The sequence below is a fragment of the Triticum aestivum genome, chromosome 1A, assembly GCF_018294505.1.
Source record: "Triticum aestivum cultivar Chinese Spring chromosome 1A, IWGSC CS RefSeq v2.1, whole genome shotgun sequence".
Taxonomy (NCBI): Eukaryota; Viridiplantae; Streptophyta; class Magnoliopsida; order Poales; family Poaceae; genus Triticum; species Triticum aestivum.
Genome location: NC_057794.1, coordinates 334,513,170 through 334,529,517, shown reverse-complemented (window position 1 = coordinate 334,529,517; position 16,348 = coordinate 334,513,170). Strand labels below are relative to the sequence as shown.

The 16,348-nt window shown below is 41.2% G+C and overlaps 1 long non-coding RNA gene across 1 annotated transcript; it reads right to left on the bottom strand.

Moving 5' to 3' along the window:
• Positions 1-419: 419 nt before the first annotated feature.
• On the bottom strand, positions 420-1,974 carry LOC123124481 (uncharacterized). The gene is made up of 2 exons (XR_006461116.1): positions 1,605-1,974; positions 420-1,511 (listed from the first exon to the last, which is right to left on the bottom strand). It is a non-coding gene; the product is annotated as an uncharacterized lncRNA (long non-coding RNA).
• Positions 1,975-16,348: the final 14,374 nt, after the last annotated feature.

Sequence of the window (16,348 nt, the reverse complement as noted above, 5' to 3'; positions counted from 1 at the left end):
GAGGCATTGCTGACCAAGAGCTTTGCACTGGGATCATGGCTGCGGGTTGTGGTCGAGCGAGAAAGCTTGCTTCTCTTCTTCCGGATGTGCAGGTTGGTGGTGGATGCAAGTGTTCAGTGAAGCTCAGAGGCCGAAGGCATCCAACCAAATCATCATACTTGACACTTCAAAATCTGCATCCTTGGACAGAATCCCATTTGCGATGCCGAGGTTTCACAGCGTGTTGCATTGGTGCCTTCTTACCTCACAGGTGCTCTCCTTCCCCGCTCGCAAGACCCTGCACGGAACGAAAATACTTACCATGATAATCGTATATTTCTTCAGGGCATCGCAATGATTACTTTTGTCAATGAGACAAAACTGAAATCTGGATATAATATTCAGTCATTTACATGCGAACTTTTTTGGGAGTATTTTCCGCTGAGTGCAAATTATATATTATTTTAAACAGATCATGTGATCCTGAGACACATCAATGGTTTTCACATTAATTATATTGTATTTATGCCACAGAACATATACGTGATCCATCAGTTTCTTATATGTTCCCCTCCAAACATATGAAGTGGTGAAAAGATTTATAAATCCCGTAACTAATATGGATTAAGAATGTTTATTGCAAATATTGGTACTTCAAATAAATTTGATTGTTGCATAAAGTCGGGAGACGCTCATCTGAATCACCTGCAAATATATAGATTAGCTATTGGTTTCATAAAAAAGAAACTAATTATCTTGCCGGTGTGGCCTTGTGGGAATATTCCAACAAAATAAGAACGCGCAATTTTGTTTTCATATATAGTAATTATTAACCTACTGAGAATGCAATAAACCATAGTACATCTAAGCTTATTAAGGGTCTAATCATATATGTATGCATCCATTAATTCCATCTATTCATCATCAGGTGTCTAATTATGCATCCATTAATCCAACATATCCATCAGTTCCATGTTTGTATAACCAAGTACTATACATATAAGAGCTAAAAAGAGATCAGACCTGAGATTAAACAGGCTGGAGCACGACAATCATATGTCCCACTGAACTCTGGAGCACACAAATATAGTTTGATGCAAAGGAAAAACAAAGCACTTCGATGCTAGGATCAGTTTGTGCTTGTTCCAGTGTTTCGACACTTCGACCACCTACTATCAAAAGAGCACTACTATGTACTATCCACAGTTATCACTTTGACAGAAATTCAGACCACCTACTATCAAAAGAGCACTACTATGTACGATCCACAGTTGACACTTTGGCAGAAATTCAGAAACACATGTTCCATAGTAGAGTTCAGAAAAATTAACATGTCTGATGCCCGTTGCCTTGGCCTTTACTATCTACTTCATCTTTGAATCCACGGACAACCAAACAAATAAGATCAATCTCCAATCCCTAAAAAATCAACTGAGTATTCCCCCCTCGATCTCTTCGTTGCTCAGCCACGGGAGGCTGCAGAGCCAGAATAGGGGAGCTTGTGTGGGTTGGAGGCTGTCCGCGAGGAGGGCCTGCACGGGAGACGCAAAGTTTCATATCTATAGCAGGTCGTGAGCAGCACTAGATGCAAGCGGATAGTGGTGTGGAGCCGGCGAGAAGCACACCTTGGGGGAGTGGAGACAGAGATGTCAGGGAGAGGTGGTGGTATCCTTGCGCACGGCAGCGCGAGGCGATGGCAGAGATGCTGGGGCGTGGGGGTGTTGCGCGGTGTCGAGGTTAGTCGCCTCGGCGGGGTCCTCGCCCACAATCAGGACGTCCATCAGCGCTCCTTCGTGGCTATCGGCGGGCGCCATGCTCCAGGGAGCTAGTGGCTAGAGCTCTGTCAAGGCTATTTACCGGCAGCGGGGGACTACAACGGTGATTGGGGACGGAAGATGGTGGCGAGGGCTGCCGGAAGTGGTGCCATGGGGGCGCAGCGGCAAAAGGAACCCTAGTTCCGAGGCGTCTCGCATCCTCGTGCGGGAGAGAGAGGGCCTCTAGAATCCTTTTTTCACTTAATAATTAATAACAGATGAAAGTTTGCGGAGTGCGGGATGATTACCCAAAAAAGTAGGAGACAAAAATTAGGGAGGAAGGACGTGCAAACCCAAATTAGTACCACCTCGTTTATATTACAATTTTGTCCATACAAATTGTAAAAGCGTATTATGACATAAGAAGAAAACGTATTGTGACGGTGAACCCATGGAGTCAATCCGTGCTTTATTATTAGGGATAGATGTTTTTGTGCATAGTAATGCTTTTGGGAGTAATTCTAATGCATTTTCTCTCATAATGTGCAAGGTTTACACAAAGAGGGAGAATACCGGCAGCTGGAATTCTGGAACGGAAAACGCACATCAGAGCTACCTATTCTACACATCTCCAAATAAGTTGAAACTTCACAGAGATTTTTATGGATTGTTTAAGAATTATTGGAGCAAATAACTCCCAGAGGGGGCCCACCATGTGGGCACAACCCACCTGGGCGCGCCTAGGAGCCCAGGTGCGCCCTGGTGGGTTGTTCCCTCCTCAGCCCACCTCCGGTGCCCCTCTTCTGGTATATAAGTCATTTTGACCTATAAAAATAAGGGGAGTACTTTCGGGACGAAGCGCCGCCGTCTCGAGGCAGAACTTGGGCAGGAGCAATTTTGCTCTCTGACGGAGCGATTCCGCCAGGGGAACTTCCTTCCCAGAGGGGGAAATCATCGTCATCATCATCACCAACAACTCTCCCATCTTTGCGAGGGCCATCTCCATCAACATCTTCAACAACACCATCTCCTCTCAAACCCTAGTTCATCTCTTGTGTTCAATCTTTGTACTAGAACCTTAGATTGGTACTTGTGGGTGACTAGTAGTGTTGATTACATCTTGTAGTTCATTACTATATGGTTTATTTGGTGGAAGATTATATGTTCAGATCCATTATGCTATTTAATACCCCTCTAATATTGAGCATGATTATCATTTGTGAGTAGTTACTTTTGTTCCTGAGGTCACAAGAGAAGTCATGTTGCAAGTAATCATGTGAACTTGATATGTGTTCGATATTTTGATGATATGTATGTTGTGATTCCCTTAGTGGTGTCATGTGAACGTCGACTACATGACACTTCACCATATTTGGGCATAAGGGAATGCATTGTGGAGTAGTTATTAGATGATGGGTTGCTAGAGTGACAGAAGCTTAAACCCTAGTTTATGTGCTACTTCGTAAGGGACCGATTTAGATCCAAAAGTTTAATGCTATGGTTAGATTTCATCTTAATACTTTTCTCGTAGTTGTGGATGCTTGCGAGGGGGCTAATCATAAGTAGGAGGTTTGTTCAAGTAAGAACAACACCTAAGCACCGATCCACCCACATATCAAATTATCAAAGTAGCGAACACGAATTAAGACAACATGATGAAAGTGACTACATGCACTACAAAAAAATACACTTCCATGATGATACGTGTTTGTCATAGTAGGTCACGTTTTTTTCATGCATGTACATCCATGACGATTTTATGACAGAATCAAGATAGTCATACATGTGTTGTCGTAGAAGTGTTCCATGACATTACCAAAATTATCATCACAGAAGTTTCCACTTCCATGACAATAAATGGCGTGTCATGGAAGTGCTTTCGTCAAGGGTAACCGACACGTGGCATCCAGCATAACGGGTCGCCGTTAATTAAGCTATTGGGTTCCAGTTTAGATTCGATAACCCGTTAACAGCCCGGACCAATGGGGATTTTCCATATGTGAAATCATCATTGGCTGGAGGAAACACGTGTCTGCTCCTAGGTGGGCAAGATGTCATCCGTCCAATGGAAGAGACATGCCTATGATACATCCACACATGGTAGTGGACCAGTAGGTTAAAAAGGCCGGCCCAGTCAAAGGCCCGTAGTACTTACTCAGGCACTAGTGGGCCAGCCCAATAATGACCTATTTAAACAGGGCCCATTTACGGCCTGAAGGCAGATCTCGCCCTTTAATTGTTCGCCGAATATTTGGGCCCAATTACGACCCAGTGACATTTCGGCCTATTAGACTCCCGATGTAGACATGGGCCCATTTCAGCCCTTTGTGTCTTTCGGCCTGGGAATGGCCCGTGCTACCCATGGGCCATATATGGCCCGCCGCGACATCCATCCCTCTAATGGCACGTGATAAAGGTGGCAATAGTTCAGCCCAATGTGACTTTGGTCCTGTTAAAGGCCTGTCGTATAATTCGGCCCATTGATGCCTGTACTAAGCTTTCGCCCTCTTAAAGGCCCATGATATCAGTGGGCCAACTAAGGCCCGAGATATGTTTCGGCCTTGTAATGGCCCATCATATAACTGTGCCAAAAAGGGCCCGCTCTACGTTTCAGCCTGCTGAAGTACCGTCGACGACTAGTGAAAATTGAGACCCAACATGCATTTCGGCCTGCTAAAGGCCCATGGTTTCTTCTGAGCCGTAACAGGCCAGCAAAACATTCATCCTATTAATGGCCCAAAGCTACATGGGCCCAACTAAGCGATGGGTGCACTAAAGGCCCAACTAAACTTTGGGCCGAATATAGGCCCTTGTAAGTTCTGGGCCTGGCGCAAAGTGTGAAGGCCCCAATGGCCTTTCAGGCCCAAGAAAGTTGCAGGCTGGCCCAATTGTGGCCCGCTAAAATGCAGGCCCGTTAGAGGCAAATGTTTCGGCCCGGTCGACTACATCAGATTTTTTTTTCAAATAACGAATGATGGCAGTAACTAGTAGGAATTAAGAACAAACCTACTCTATACAATAAATAAATTATGACATAGTAACTTAGAATAAACCTACACTATACAATAAAGGATTTATGGTATATTACATCCAATGGGCATCGAAGTTCGCCACCAGTGATCATAAAGCGCAAGGAAGAACCAGATTACAAAAACTGGGCACCATTGTAGCATAACAAAATAATACTGAACTAAGACCACTTCCAAGACTGTTCAAGAAATGTTAGCCTTGCATGGGAACTGCTACGCAAACTACTGAGCAAGGCTGTGAGACCGGCCTAGCATGTCGTGTCGGGGAACGTAGCATGCAATTTCAAAAAAAATCCTATGCTCACGCAAGATCTATCTAGGAGATGCATAGCAACGAGAGGGGGAGAGTGTGTCCATGCACCCTCGTAGAGCGAAAGCGAATGCGTTAGTTTAATGCAGTTGATGTAGTCGAACGTCTTCATGATCCAACCGGTCTTAGTAACGAACATACGGCACCTCCGTGTTCAGCACATGTTCAGCTCGATGACGTCCCTCGAACTCTTGATCCAGCAGAGGGTCGAGGGAAAGTTCCGTTAGCACGACGGCATGGTGACGGTAATGGTGATGTGATCCGTGCAGGGCTTCGCGCAAGCACTATAGCGCTATGACCGGAGGAGTAAACTATGGAGGGGGCACCGCACACGGCTAAGAGAACAATTGATGTCTCCTTTGGGTGCCCCCTACCCACGTATATAAAGGAGGGGAGGGGAGGTCGGCCGGCCCTAGGGGCGTGCCAAGTGGGGGGGGGTCCCACTTGGACTCCTAGTCCTAGTCGGCTCCCCCTTCCTTTAAACGGAGAGGGGGAAAGGGGAAAGAGGGGGAGAGGGAGAAGGAAAGGGGGGCCGCGTCCCCCACCCCTTGTCCAATTCGGACTGCTACGGGGGGCACCTCTTGTGGTCTACCTCCTCCTCTCCACTATGGCCCATGAGGCCCATTAACTTTCCAGGGGGATTCCGGTAACCTCCCAGTACTCCGAAAAATCCCCGAACCTCTTCAGAACCATTCTGGTGTCTGTACACAACCTTCCAATGAATCTTTACCTCTCGACCATTTCGAGACTCCCAGTCATGTACGTGATCTCATCCGGGACTCCGAACAAACTTCGGTCACCAAAACACATAACTCATAATACAAATTGTCATTGAACGTTAAGCGTGCGGATCCTACGGGTTCGAGAACTATGTAGACATGACTGAGACACATATCTGGTCAATAACCAATAGCGGAACTTGGATGCTCTTATTGGTTCCTACATATTCTACGAAGATCTTTATCGGTCAAATCGCAATAACAACATACGTTATTCCCTTTATCATCGGTATGTTACTTGCCCAAGATTCGATCGTCGGTATCATCATACCTAGTTCAATCTCATTACCGGCAAGTCTCTTTACTCATTCCGTAATGCATCAACCTGAAACTAACCCATTAGTCACATTGCTTGCAAGGCTTATAGTGATCTTCATGAGCGAGAGGGCCCAGAGATACCTCTCCGATACTCGGAGTGACAAATCCTAATCTTGATCTATGCCAACCAACAAACACCTTCGGAGACACCTGTAGGGTATGTTTATAATCACCCAGTTACGCTGTGATGTTTGATAGCACACAAGGTGTTCCTCCGGTATTTGGGAGTTGCATAATCTCATAGTCAGAGGAATATGTACAAGTCATGAAGAAAGCAATAGCAATAAAAATTAACGATCATTATGCTAAGCTAACGGATGGGTCTTGTCCATCACATCATTCTCTAATGATGTGATCCTATTCATCAAATCACATCACATGTCTATGGTCAGGAAACTTAACCATGTTTGATTAACGAGCTAGTCAAGTAGAGGCATACTAGGGACACTCTGTTTTGTTTATGTATTCACACATGTACTAAGTTTCCGGTTAATACAATTCTAGCATGAATAATAAACATTTATAATGATATAAGGAAATATAAATAACAACTTTATTATTGCCTCTAGGGCATATTTCCTTCAGTCTCCCACTTGCACTAGAGTCAATAATCTAGATTACATAGTAATGTTTCTAACACCCATCGAGTCTTGGTGTTGATCATGTTTTGCTCATGGAAGAGGCTTAGTCGACGGGTCTGGAACATTCAGATCCGTATGTATCTTGCAAATCTCTATGTCTCCCTCCTTGACTTGATCGTGGATGGAATTGAAGCATCTCTTGATGTGTTTGGTTCTCTTGTGAAATCTGGATTCCTTCGCCAAGGCAATTGCTCCAGTATTGTCACAAAAGATTTTATCTAGGTATGTCCTTCATCCAGTCTCCTACATTTGCTGCTTCTAAAGCAGCTATGTACTCCGCTTCACACATAGATCCCGCCATGACACTCTGCTTGGAACTGCACCAACTTACAGCTCCACCATTCAATATAATACGTATCCGGTTTGCGACTTAGAGTCATCTGGATCAGTGTCAAAGCTTGCATCGATGTAACCATTTACGACAAGATCTTTGTCACCTCCATTAACGAGAAACATATCCTTAGTCCTTTTCAGGTATTTCAGGATATTCTTGACCGCTGTCCAGTGATCCACTCCTGGATTACTTTGGTACCTCCCTGCTAAATTTATAGCAAGGCACACATCAGGTCTGGTACACAACATTGCATACATGATAGAACCTATGGCTGAGGCATAGGGAATGCCTTTAATTTTCCCTCTATCTTCTGAAGTTGTCGGGCATTGAGTCTGACTCAACTTCACACCTTCTAACATAGTTAAGAACCCTTTCTTTGACTAATCCAGTTTGAACCTCTTCAAAACTTTATCTAGGTATGTTCTTTGTGAAAGTACAATTAAGCGTCTTGATCTATCTCTATAGATCTTGATGCCCAATATATAAGCAGCTTCACAGAGGTCATTCATTCAAAAATTCATGTTCAAGTATCCTTTTATGCTATCCAGAAATTTTGTATTATTTCCAATCAACAATATGTCATCCACATATAATATTAGAAATGCTATAGAGCTCCCACTCACTTTCTTGTAAATATAGGCTTCTCCAAAAGTCTGTATAAAACCATATGCTTTGATCACACTATCAAAGCGTATATTCCAACTCCGAGAGGCTTGCACCAGTCCATAAATGGATCACTGGAGCTTCCACACTTTGTTAGCACCTTTAGGATCGACAAAACCTTCTGGTTGCATCATATACAACACTTCTTTAAGAAATCCATTAAGGAATGCGGTTTTGACAACCATTTGCCAAATTTCATAATCATAAAATGCGGCAATTGCTAACATGATTCGGACAGACTTAAGCATCGCTATGGGTGAGAAGGTCTCATCGTAGTCAACTCCTTGAACTTGTCAAAAACCTTTCACGACAAGACGAGCTTTGTAGATAGTAACATTAACAAAATATTTCAAATTTATTCTCTCCTAATTTTTGATGGAAGGGAATCATTTTACCCTTATTTCAATATATTTTATTTTTGGAGAAAATAATTTGAATAAAAACCAAATAACTACAAATTGAAAGGGGGTTTCAATATAATTCCAAATGACATTCAATTTGATTATTTGAAACTTCCAACTCATATTTCATATAATTGAAGAAGTCATTTTACCTTCTCTCATGAAAATCATTGAGTTGCATAAAGTTTCGAATTTTAAATATTTTTAGACGGAAATTCAAATCTTTTCAAACCCCTTTTCATTTCTTTGAATGGAAGAAGTCATATCATCTTCACTCTAGGTTTTTGTGATGAAATGAATTTGAATTCCTAGGGATCAAAATGCGAGGTGAAAGTTTTGGGAAAGTCATTTCATTCCCTCTCATTAAACTCTCCAAAGTTTCAAATTTCACTCACTTTCAGTCAATCAATCAAGCATTCAATCAAAAAAAGAAACACAAATATTTATTTAATATAACATTCCAAAATTTAGAATTTTGGGATGTTACAAACCTACCACACTTAAAATGAATCTCGTCCTCGAGATTCGAAGAGGCTATCAAGAAAAGGTTAGGATTTGGCGGTCTTCTAGCAATTCCATTGAGCGGAAAGGTCTCGGGTGCTACCACACTTAGAAACATGCTTACAGTTCCAACATAACTCATGTACTTCATCCTTTTGGGTTGACGGTGTCAGTCTTTTCTTATTCTCCGAAATAATTCTTTCACTGGTGCTCTTCCGGTAAGGGCATAACCTTTTCCTCAAACATGTGTCCTTTCATCCTGGTGAGGTTCTTCCGAGATTGGGTCTTCGTAGCTGACTGGTCTGTCACCAATACTAAATAACTATCAAAATTCTCATGGTGGTCAACCATGTATGGTTTCTCCTGCAGAAAATGGGTTTGGTTGAATCTCACCGCATACCTACGATTGGCAACGACTACCTGGTACCAAGGTTTCTGAACATGCCATTCTAAGGTTTGAATAAGGTTTGATATCGTCGTCTCTCTACGATGGGTAAGTCACTCAGATTTACCATTCCAAATAGCAAGAGCGAATGATACGAGTAAGTCGGTATGGTGATCAACCGATTCCGCACCCAAATCATTACCCTGTATAAGGTTTAGAGAATCTCACATTTCTAACACTCGGTCATTCTCACAAGCATTGCAGAATTTCTCTTGTCCTCGAACTAGGTTCGGGTAATTCCATTATTTCTGCAAGCTGAACAAAACATCTATCATTCTTCACAACTCTCATGTTTTTGCATATCCTCCAACTAAATGTATGCTGATTAAATCACCAATTCTTCCAAATTTCTTCCTTCATCAAGGTTATGTCTATTCCTTTCCAAATCCTGGGCCTGTGGGTTATGGCCCACTTCAACACTTGTACAAGTTTAACTCATCCTTGGAGTAACTCTTGTTCCATATTACACCTCCTTTAAATCCAATAGTACTTCGTTTCTTAATAACCATCGTATCAAAAGAAAAACTCCAACTTTTTTTGTCCAAACTCCAATCTATGGGACATATTTCCTTTTCCATTGGTCGGGTGTTCTTACAGGGTACAAGTGATACATCTCCAACGTATCTATATTTTTTGATTGCTCCCTACTATATTATCTACTGTTTTGGACATTATTGGGCTTTATTATCCACTTTTATATTATTTTTGGGACTAACCTATTAACTGGAGGCCCAACCCAGAATTGTTGTTTTTGCCTGTTTTAGGGTTTCGAAGAAAAGGAATATTAAACGTAGTCAAAACGGAATGAAACCTTCGGGAACGTGATTTTCTCAACAAACAAGACCCAGGAGACTTGGACCTTACGTCAAGACACAAAAGAGGAGGCCACGAGGTAGGGGCGTGCCTACCCCCCACCCCCCCAGGCGCGCCCTCCACCCTCGTGGGCCCCTTGTTGCTCCACTGACGTACTCCTTCCTCCTATATATAGCTACGTACCCCCAAACGATCAGATACGGAGCCAAAAACCTAATTCCACTACCGCAACTTTCTGTATCCACGAGATCCCATCTTGGGGCCTGTTCCGGAGGTCCGCCGGAGGGGGCATCGATCACAGAGGGCTTCTACATCAACACCATAGCCCCTCCGATGAAGTGTGAGTAGTTTACCTCAGACCTACAGGTCCATAGTTATTAGCTAGATGGCTTCTTCTCTCTTTTTGGATCTCAATACAATGTTCTCCCCCTCTCTTGTGGAGAACTATTCGATGTAATCTTCTTTTTGCGGTGTGTTTGTTGAGATCGATGAATTATGGGTTTATGATCAAGTCTATCTACGAACAATATTTGAATCTTCTCTGAATTCTTTTATGTATGATTGATTATCTTTGCAAGTCTCTTCGAATTATCAGTTTGGTTTGGCCTACTAGATTGATCTTTCTTGCAATGGGAGAAGTGCTTAGCTTTGGGTTCAATCTTGCGGTGTCCTTTCCCAGTGACAGTAGGGGCAGCAAGGCACGTATTGTATTGTTGCCATCGAGGATAACGAGATGGGGTTTTCATCATATTGCATGAGTTTATCCCTCTACATCATGTCATCTTGCTTAAGGTGTTACTCTGTTTTTAACTGAATACTCTAGATGCATGCTGGATAGTGGTCGATGAGTGGAGTAATAGTAGTATATGCAGGCAAGAGTCGGTCTACTTGTCTCGGACGTGATGCCTATATACATGATCATACCTAGATATTCCCATAACTATGTTCAATTCTGTCAATTGCTCAACAGTAATTTGTTCACCCACCGTAGAATACTTATGCTCTCGAGAGAAGCCACTAGTGAAACCTATGGCCCCAGGTCTATCTTCATCATATTAATCTCCTACTACTTAGTTATTCCTTTGTTTTTACTTTGCCTTTATTTTACTTTGCATCTTTATCACAAAAATACCAAAAATATTATCTTATCATATCTATCAGATCTCACTCTCGTAAGTGGTCATGTAGGGATTAACAACCCCTATACGTGTTGGTTGCGAGGATTTATTTGTTTTGTCCAGGTACGAGGGACTTGCGCATAGCCTCCTACTGGATTGATACCTTGGTTCTCAAAAATTGAGGGAAATACTTATGCTACTTTGCTGCATCATCCCTTCCTCTTTGGGGAAAACCAACGCAGTCCTCAAGAGGTAGCAAGAAGGATTACTGGCGCCGTTGCCAGGGAGGTCTACGCAAAAGTCAGTTTACCAAGTACCCATCACAATCCCTATCTCCCGCATTACATTATTTGCCATTTGCCTCTCGTTTTCCTCTCCCCCACTTCACCCTTGCCGTTTTATTCGCCCTTCTTCTATTCGTCTTTCCACTTGCTTTGATGTCATACTTGGCTCATTTGCTAGTTTGGTTGGAATAATTGTTTATTTATTACTAAACAGAGAACCTAAGATCTATGGATCCTCATTGCTAGTGAGTTTTGTGCACTGGATTATCTTTATGAAGTTTTGCTTGAAATTCGTGAATCTGAAAATTGTGATAAAATACCTTATGGAGTGATTCCCGATGGATCTTTGAATAAAAAGCATGATTGCAATGATGATAGTATAATTTCTATTGATAAAAAATGTGTTAATAATATGCAAAACCCTAAGCTTGATGCTAGTTTTGCTATGACCTCTACTTGTTGCAATGATAATGATTGGGGTGATTCTTCTTGTGATCTTGAAAACTTATTTAAGCCCCATGATGAATATGAGATTGATAATAGTGTTTGCAATATTATTGAAAGTGGGTTTGGAGAGGTCATGACTTTAGTTAATATTAATCCCACTATTTTGGAAGATTGTCAACTTTGCATTCATGTGGATCGTGTTGAAAATATTTTATGTGATAGCTATTTTGTTGAATCTGCTTATGATCCTACATGTAATTATTATGAGAGAGGAAAATATGGTGGTAGAAATTTTCATGTTACTAAATTACCTCTCGTTATGTTGAGATTACTATTGTTTCTTTCCTCTTCCATGCATATGCTAGTTTTTGCTTGCCATGATAATTTGTTTGCCTATAAGATTCCTATGCATAGGAAGTATGTTAGACTTAGATGTGTTTGTCACATGTTTTATGATGCTCTCTTTGTGCTTCAATTCTTGTCTTTCATGTGAGCATCATTAAAATTATCAATGCCTAGCTAAAAAGGCTTTAAAGAAAAGCGCTTATTGGGAGACAACCCAATATTTTACTTGCTGTTATTTAATAAATAATTTATATAGCCTCTGTTTTGGTTGTGTTTTTTGTGTTTAATTACTGTTTGTGCCAAGTAGAACCGTTGGGAAGACTTGGGGAAAGTCTTGTTACACTTGCTGTAAAAAAACAGAAACTTTAGCGCTCACGAGAAATACTGCCATTTTTATTTGGAAAGTGATATTTAGTTAATTATTTTTGCAGATGATTAATAGATAAATTCCTCACGTCCAGCAATTTATTTTAGAAATTTTGGGGTTCCAGATCTTGCGCTAGCTACAGATTACTACAGACTGTTCTGTTTTTGACAGATTCTGTTTTTCGTGTGTTGTTTGCTTATTTTGATGAATCTATTGCTAGTAAAATAGTTTATAAACCATAGATAAGTTGAAATACAGTAGGTATAAAACCAATATAAATAAAGAATGAGTTCATTACAGTGCCTTGAAGTGGTCTTTTGTTTTCTTTCGCTAATGGAGCTCACGAGATTTTCTACTTTAAGTTTTGTGTTGTGAAGTTTTCAAGTTTTGGGTAAAGATTTGATGGATTATAGAACAAGGAGTGGCAAGAGCCTAAGCTTGGGGATGCCGATGGCACCCCCAAGATAATATAAGGAGACCTAAAAGCCGAATCTTGGGGATGCCCCGGAAGGCATCCCCTCTTTCGTCTACTTCTATCGGTAACTTTACTTGGAGCTATATTTTTATTCGCCACATGATATGTGTTTTGCTTGGAGCGTCTTGTATGATTTGAGTCTTTACCTTTTAGTTTACCAAAATCATCCTTGCTGTACACACCTCTTGAGAGATCCATACATGATTTGGAATTTGTTAGAATACTCTATGTGCTTCGCTTATATATTTTGAGTTATATAGTTTCGCTCTAGTACTTCACTTATATCTTTTAGTGCACGGTGATGGATTTGTTTGATAGAAACTATTGATCTCCTCATCCTTCACTTAGATTATTTTGAGAGTCTTAAATAGCATGGTAATTTGCTTAAAATCCTAATATGCTTGGTATACAAGATTAATAATAAAAATTTCTTTTGAGTGTGTTGAATACTATGAGAAGTTTGATGCTTGATAATTGTTTTGAGATATAAAGATGGTGATATTAAAGTTATGATAGTTGAGTAGTTGTGAATTTGAGAAATACTTGTGTTAAAGTTTGTGATTCCCGTAGCATGCAGGTATGGTGAACCGTTATGTGATGAAGTCAGAGCATGATTTATTTTTTCATTGTGTTCCTTATGAGTGGCGGTCGGGGACGAGCGATGGTCTTTTCCTACCAATCTATCCCCCTAGGAGCATGCACGTAATACTTTGCTTTGATAACCTGTAGATTTTTGCAATAAGTATATGAGTTCTTTATGACTAATGTTGAGTCCATGGATTATACGCACTTTTCTCACCCTTCCACCTTTGCTAGCCTCTCTAATACCGTGCACCTTTCGCCGGTATCATACACCCACCATATACCTTCCTCAAAACAGCCACCATACCTACCTATTATGGCATTTCCATAGCCATTCCGAGATATATTGCCATGCAACTTTCCACCATTCCGCTTCATCATTGTCATATTTCTTAGCATGATCATGTAGTTGACATCGTATTTGTGGCATAGCCACCATTCATAATTCTTTCATACATGTCACTCTTGATTCATTGCATATCCCGGTACACTGCCGGAGGCATTCATATAGAGTCATATTTTGTTCTAAGTATCGAGTTGTAATTGTTGAGTTGTAAGAAAAATAAAAGTGTGATGATCATCATTATTAGAGCATTGTCCCAGTGAGGAAAGGATGATGGAGACTATGATTCCCCCACAAATCGGGATGAGACTCCAGATGGAAAAAATAAAGAAAGAAAAGAGGCCATAAAAAAGAGAGAAAAGGCCCAAATAAAAAAATGAGAGAAAAAGAGAGAAGGGACAATGTAACTATCCGTTTACCACACTTGTGCTTAAAAGTAGCACCTTGATATTCATGATAGAGAGTCTCCTATGTTATCACTTTCATATATACTAGTGGGAATTTTTAATTATAGAACTTGGCTTGTATATTCCAATGATGGGCTTCCTCAAAATGCCCTAGGTCTTCATGAGCAAGCTAGTTGGATGCACACCCACTTAGTTTCTTTTTGAGCTTTCATATACTTATAGCTCTAGAGCATTTTGTTGCATGGAAATCCCTACTCACTCACATTGATATCTATTGATGGGCATCTCCATAGCCCGTTGATATGCCTAGTTGATGTGAGACTATCTTCTCCCTTTTTGTCTTCTCCACAACCACCATTCCATTCCACCTATAGTGCTATGTCCATGGCTCACGCTCATGTATTGCGTGAAGATTGAAAAAGTTAGAGAATGTCAAAAGTATGAAACAATTGCTTGGCTTGTCATCGGGATTGTGCATGATTTAAATATTTTATGTGGTGAAGATGGAGCATAGCCAGACTATATGATTTTGTAGGGATAACTTTCTTTGGCCATGTTATTTTGAGAAGACATAATTGCTTTGTTAATATACTTGAAGTATTATTATTTTTATGTCAATATTAAACTTTTGTCTTGAATCTTTCGGTTCTGAATATTCACACCACAATTAAGAAGAATTACAATAAAATTATACCAAGTAGCACTCCGCATCAAAAATTCTGTTTTTATCATTTACCTACTCGAGGACGAGCAAGAATTAAGCTTGGGGATGCTTGATACGTCTCCAACGTATCTATAATTTTTGATTGCTCCATGCTATATTATCTACTGTTTTGGACATTATTGGGCCTTATTATCCACTTTTATATTATTTTTGGGACTAACCTATTAACCGGAGGCCCAGCCCAGAATTGCTGTTTTTTGCCTGTTTTAGGGTTTCAAAGAAAAGGAATATCAAACGAAGTCCAAATGGAATGAAACCATCGGGAACATGATTTACTCAACAAACAAGACCCAGGAGACTTGGACCCTACGTCAAGACATAAAAGAGGAGGCCACGAGGTAGGGGGCGCGCCTACCCCCCCCCCCCACGAGGCGCGCCCTCCACCCTCGTGGGCCCCCTATTGCTCCACCGACGTACTCCTTCCTCCTATATATAACCACATACCCCCAAACGATTAGATACGGAGCCAAAAACCTAATTCCACCGCTGCCACTTTCTGTATCCACGAGATCCCATCTTGGGGCCTATTCTGGAGCTCCGCCGGAGGGGGCATTGATCACGGAGGGCTTCTACATCAATACCATAGCCCCTCCGATGAAGTGTGAGTAGTTTACCTCAGACCTACGGGTCCATAATTATTAGCTAGATGGCTTCTTCTCTCTTTTTGGATCTCAATACAATGTTCTCCCCCTCTCTTGTGGAGAACTATTCGATGTAATCTTCTTTTTGCGGTGTTTTTGTTGAGATCGATGAATTGTGGGTTTGTGATCAAGTCTATCTATGAACAATATTTGAATCTTCTCTGAATTCTTTTATGTATGATTGGTTATCTTTGCAAGTCTCTTCGAATTATCAGTTTGGTTTGGCCTACTAGATTGATCTTTCTTGCAATGGGAGAAGTGCTTAGCTTTGGGTTCAATCTTGCGGTGTCCTTTCCCAGTGACAGTAGGGGCAGCAAGGCACGTATTGTATTGTTGCCATCGAGGATAACAAGATGGGGTTTTCATCATATTGCATGAGTTTATCCCTCTACATCATGTCATCTTGCTTAAGGCGTTACTCTGTTTTTAACTTAATACTCTAGTTGCATGCTGGATAGCGGTCGATGAGTGGAGTAATAGTAGTAGATGCAGGCAGGAGTCGGTCTACTTGTCTCGGATGTGATGCCTATATACATGATCATACCTAGATATTCTCATAACTATGCTCAATTCTGTCAATTGCTCGACTGTAATTTGTTCACCCACCGTAGAATACTTATGCTCTCGAGAGAAGCCACTAGTGAAACC